Source organism: Aegilops tauschii, chromosome 7, assembly GCF_002575655.3.
Source record: "Aegilops tauschii subsp. strangulata cultivar AL8/78 chromosome 7, Aet v6.0, whole genome shotgun sequence".
NCBI classification, from domain to species: Eukaryota; Viridiplantae; Streptophyta; class Magnoliopsida; order Poales; family Poaceae; genus Aegilops; species Aegilops tauschii.
In genome coordinates, this window is record NC_053041.3 from 68,335,204 (window position 1) to 68,341,020 (window position 5,817).

General features: G+C 43.4%; 1 long non-coding RNA gene across 2 annotated transcripts; it reads right to left on the minus strand.

Annotated features, from left to right (window-relative positions):
* Window positions 1-768: 768 nt before the first annotated feature.
* Window positions 769-4,321, minus strand: LOC109755024 (uncharacterized). Of its 2 annotated transcripts, none has more exons than XR_012188488.1 (6): window positions 3,839-4,321; window positions 3,344-3,438; window positions 3,176-3,263; window positions 2,860-2,984; window positions 1,884-2,091; window positions 769-1,232 (listed from the first exon to the last, which is right to left on the minus strand). It is a non-coding gene; the product is annotated as an uncharacterized lncRNA (long non-coding RNA). The 2 variants fall into 2 exon arrangements; XR_002230849.4 differs by having other exon boundaries at window positions 1,880-2,091.
* Window positions 4,322-5,817: the final 1,496 nt, after the last annotated feature.

A 5,817-nucleotide genomic window follows, 5' to 3' on the forward strand; every position in this document is an offset into this window, starting at 1 on the left:
AGCTGTGAGGTAGCATTCCATTCATGGCGTCCAGCTCGAGCGCCGTGAGGATACAGCCGTTTGGCGCCGCGGCGTTCTCGCCGGCAAATCCACCTTGTAGTGTTCATCGTTATCTTTTTCGTCCGGCGTTCGTCGGAGGGCTGGTTCGGCGTGTGTCGTCGTAGGGCCCCAACAATTGGTATACAGAGCCTCAAGATTCAGGGTCGTAGCGCGCGGTGAGTCCGCGACGAGCGCGAAGGCAGCGCTGTGATGTAGTGCATGCAGAGAGCGCGGAGACGCTGCGTGATGGCGCAGATGCCGCGGCGAGGAGGCTGGGGAGGACCTGCATGGTACCGCAAATGCCACGGAGGCGCGGCATGCCGCGGCGGCGTCACGGTGCTGCACGCACTACCAGAAACTGGATTTTTTCCTACGGCCAGAAACCCACAGGAAAATAGCTATTACCGTCAGGAAACTATTTCCTGTCGGCCAACCGACAGGCAAAGTCCGTCAGGAATAAGATGGCAGGGAAATGTGTAAATGCCTGACGGGTGGCCGACAGGAAAACATTTCCTGTCGGCAGTTCCTGTCAGCGGCCCACAGGAAAATCTCTGGTCTCGTCAGGTTTAGTGAGCACCTTTTGTGACGGATGGCCGTCAGGGAAAGTCCGCCAGGGTATATATTTTCATAATTTGCCTACTCCCATATATTCAGGAATAAATGCAAAATTATTTGATAAATAGGCATACATCCAATTGACCATATAAGAAGATGCATCCGAAATCAATGTTTACGTAACACATATCAGTGCATTAAACCATGATTCAACATCCAGAAACTGACACAAGAAAAGTTGTACATGCACTTGCTTCCGAACAACAATTACAGGACACCAATCTGATTCTCATCCATCACATTGCACAGAGCAATGCCAACAAAATACACATTTCTAGGTCAGCTATGTTCATGATCAGGAGCATCATGTACATACATATCACTTAAATATTTCCCATCCATCAAATTGCAGTCAAATACTAAGCAGCTAGTAAGTTTGCTCATGAGCATGTACTAGCACCAGAGAGATCCAAAATACCATAAGATGGTCATTCATTAGTTCCAAGGGCAGGACTAGTGAGATCCTCCTCCGGATGTACAAATGTTTCACCATCATTACTACCGCCAGTGTTGCCATTACCGATGTGGTCATCCGTAGTGTTGTCCTCCAAGTTGACATGGGATGAATTAGTGTTGCCCTACAATGCCATGTACAATATTAATAAGAACCTAAAGTGAAATATACGGCACCTTACAGAGAGATAACATATGCAGACATGGCACTACTTGCATTTACACTCATCAACAATTCACTCATTTTTGTTGCAATACTGACAAAAAAGAAGGCAAATTGTTATTGATCCAAATAATAGAAAGTACGATCTACCACACAGCAAAATAATCAAAAAAATAAAGATGTATACTTGGCTGATTGAGAACGGGCTTTTGTGGTATATTATTTCTACTTTTCTTATCAAAGAAACTAACTCATAGCCAGTACACAACTTTCAGTAAAGATATTTATTTGTCCCATTAAATTGAATCTTCCAGAGAGGATGTTTGAGTCATATGGAAGCGAAAAAAAAAATTCATTCTTCAACGCACTACAAAGTAGACAGACGCAGAGACATAGTTAAGAACCCCTTATTACTATCACAGAATATACAATGCCCCCGATTTTGTTGCCTATGAACTGAACATCGATACATTGTCAATAAAGTTAACTGAAGGGTTACAGTCGACTAATATCTCAGTCAGTTAATGCAGTTACCAAAATGGTTGTTTAGTGCAGAGCACAACTCCAAGACGTAAAAGAAAGAAATTTTAACATGGCATACTGAATTACCTACAATGTTTAGTTGCTCGCTCCAGAGCATTATCTCTGGCCTTTGCTTCCATGCATTATTTCCAAGTCTTCGTTGAGTAAGAAACACAATCTAAGAGGACACTTGTGTCGATTCTAAGATTATTCGGACATGAACCTATTCTGAATATAACAGTGCACTATGGGGCAGAAATCAGTAACCATATGTTTGCCAGGAGATCATGTAATGGTTCCTGCAAAAAAAACATGTAGTACTAGTTAGACTTTACTCTCAAACTTCTAAATACACAGTAGATTCTGAATACAAAATCCATGCACATATTGACAACAAGTGATATGATTTAAAAAGATAAAATATGCAAATGTTGAACTATGCATACAGAATGCATGAGCCTCCTGTATGTTCAGAAAATATAACATTTTATTTGATATACATGTATAGAATATAAGCAATCACAAATACATCCCACAAAAGGTGAAAAATATAAACAAGAAGCACATCTTTGTTTTAGAAATATCACAAAAAATAGCAAACAACATAATATTACACAGTGCTACACATGAAGCGAAGCTAAAACGCCACTGGTCTTAAATTCCTGCATTTTCGATTAATGAGGCTTCTGCCATCTCCTTAGTAGTACTGTAAAGTGGATTTTGGTGAGTCTTCCTCAACGAATGAACAAGTACAGTATTACAATGAGTAGTCCTTCAACATGATAGGGTGAAGATTGTAATTCAGGAAAGTAAATCATTCCCTCAAAGATTGTAATATGAGTATAGGACTATTTAGATGTTGGGGCAACTGTTGGCTCCAGATTTGATGCCCACGTGCCAAAGACTTGACAAAAGGATCTGAACTAAATCATTCCCTCAAAGTAGATCTAGCAGCTACACACACCCTTGAGTGACCAAGGAATATGACCACCGAACCAGATACATGATGGTAGAAACACAAGAATGAGATAGATATGCACGTGTGTTCGTCACCTCATGCTACTGACCTGCGAGAACTTGATAAGGAAGCGTCTATACTCCTCGTGGTCCTAGACATCCGATAGACAGCACATTATAGACAACAAGGTACCTGCGACCGAATCGGGGTTCGGAAGAAGACAAGAGGACTGGACTAGTGGCGGTGATTCATATGAGAAGAGGTTGGGTTAGTGTCAGGGATGGGATGGTGGACACTTCCAAAACACTTTACACTTCCCATAGTAAATAAGAAATTCGTCAAATAAATAATACATCAACAAATAATAAGGTCACAACCAACACATCGTAGTATTTGTGAGATAATTACCAAAGTGTGAGAGGTACCTGAGATAGGTTTTGCCTTGCTCTTCACTGCATCTATGATATATGGCTTCCTTCCACCACGAAGATTTATAAAGATGTGAAGCAATACCTACAATAGACTAGCACAATTATGCAAACCATTGCTTACATAAAGACATGAATAACTTGCTTATAAATCTGAACACTTACCACCAAAATGATTTGTAAAAAGATGCTATATCTAGAGACTGTATAGGTGGGCTGCATCTTCAACAATGATTCGATGATACATCAGATTCGTGCTACTACAATCAAGCATGCAAAAGAATAAATATTTGACATATCTTTTTCCAAGATATTAGATATGTACATAAAACCAGTCAACCACTGAGAAAAGAGATAGGCATCATCTTCACATGCAGTACATTTCCTAGAAGCACATAACTAGCAACGATACAAATTACACGAACAGTAACTTTTTCTGCTTTCCATTTACATCAACGTATAGGAGTGCTAATAAAACACCTACTAGTAGCTCCTAAAATGTTGATATACAACAGAGAAAAGCTCTTTCGTGCAAAAATGACAACGGACTAAATCATTCACCAATATCCCACAGTCACGAGATCTACATTCTGCATACTAAATTTTATGGAAAACTAAAGATCCTGACTTCTTTTTTGCTTCACCATGGTTGAGACTTACCACAGCAGAATGGAGCAGCTTGCTTGGACAAGGAGAGGAGGAGGCGACGGTTGCCACGTCAGGGGAGGAGGCAGTGGCTTGCTCGATGCGCCACAGGAACTAATCCGGATCTGGAGCAGGGAGGATGGGTTGCAGGCAACGCGTACATGGCGGTACTGTTGGGGGTGGGGTGGTACGCGGTGAGCCGAGGGAGGTGGGACGCGACGGCGAACGGGGGTGGAGATAGAACGGCGGCTGACGGCGGGGGAGATGGAAGGCGGACGGCGGTGGCTGTCGCAGATTGACCCGGAGTACCGTGAAGGAGGTGAGAGACGAGTGGCGGTGGAGGTCAGAGGAAGGACGGCGAGCGGCGATGGATCCATTTATGTGGAGGAGGGCGGCGGCGGCGGCGGCGTGAGGAAGGTGGAGGAGGGCGGCGCGCGGTCATGGAGCGGACGAGATGGACAGAGGAGAGGAAGTGGGGAATTGTTCTAGGGCTTTCGCGGTTGTGCGATGGTGGGCTGGGCCTAAAGTAATTCTCCTGTAGGCTGGCACTCACAGGAAAACTTTTTTCCTGTAGGGCATAAATGTTCCTACAGTAAAAATAGATATTTGATATTTTTCCTGTGGGCTTAAGTATGCCCGCCAGGAATTTTTGTATTCCTGTGAGGGGCTTCGGGCCTCACAGGAAAAGACAGCACCCACAGGGAAAGTACTGTTTCTGGTAGTGACGGCGGCGGAGGCCACAGTGTCGCGGTGCGACGACCGTGGAGACGCAGTCGCGCGTAAAGGCGTGCAGTGACGTTGGGCGCAGGCGTTCAAACGACGGCCGACCACGTGCCAAGTAAATATTAGAAGGAAACTGTTAGGAAGGGAATTTTTGGTCTATGGGGACATATGCATCCTATATAGAAAAAAAAATTAGTAATTCAATAAAAAGTCAAAAATTCCTGAAAATATTTTTGAAATAAACTTGACCTTCTATTGTACTCGTGAGAAATAAAATCCACAAAAAAATATCCTTTTAACTTCTTTTCAAAAAAACAAATTTTTGGCTAAAATAGTGTGAATAGTGACCTATAATAGCAAATAAATTTTGTCTTTATTGCTGTGAGGTCAACTTTTGTTTTTTTTGTCAAGATTTATAGATCAGTGCAAAAGTAAGTCAAGTGTTTTGTCAAAATAGTTCTTACCTATTTTGACTTTTTATTAAAATATTTAAAAAAAAATCCCCATATAGAGTGTATATACAACCGGGACCAAAGTGTATTTCCCGAAACTGTTAGCACTAGTCTTGATCGAGTCTGTGGCGCCGTTGCCGTTAGTGCGCAGCGGATCGTGCATGCGTGTGTTGTTAGCAGCCTGCATGTGAGTTTGTTAGCTACGTGAGTAATAGGCCTTGGGCGTTGGAGCTAATCTAGGACTCAGATTCGCTGCATGCAGTAGTTTTTTCTTTTGAAAGCAACAAAGCTTTATTACTTAACGGTGGCTAGGCATATCGCCCAAGACACAAGCCTCCACATGGGTGGGTACATCAGACTTCCACTGTATACAGTGGTTAGGTTCACACATACGGCCTAGATTGGCTAACTCATGAGCTACCGAATTCGCACTCCTTCAACAAACAGAAGTAGAAACCTTGGAGAACCAAAGCTTAAGTTGGTATTTCATGTCCTCAATCACAGCTGCATACGCCGAGGAGTCAACCTTTCCAAGGTCCAGAGCTTCAGCAAGGAGTTGAGAGTCAGTTTCGAACACCACCCGGACCATGCCTAGCTCTGCCGCAGTGTTGATAGCCTGAGACATAGCTTCGGTTTCAGCAGCAAAAGCATCATTGACATGCTCGCCTAGTCCTGCCCGGGCACAAAGCAGATGGCCTTCGCTAGATCGCACCTCCACACCCCATCCAGCATGGTGCTGCCCAGCTACAAATGAACCGTCGACGTTTATTTTGTACTCACATTCTTCCGGGGGTCGCCATTTTTCCGGGGGCAGCGGAG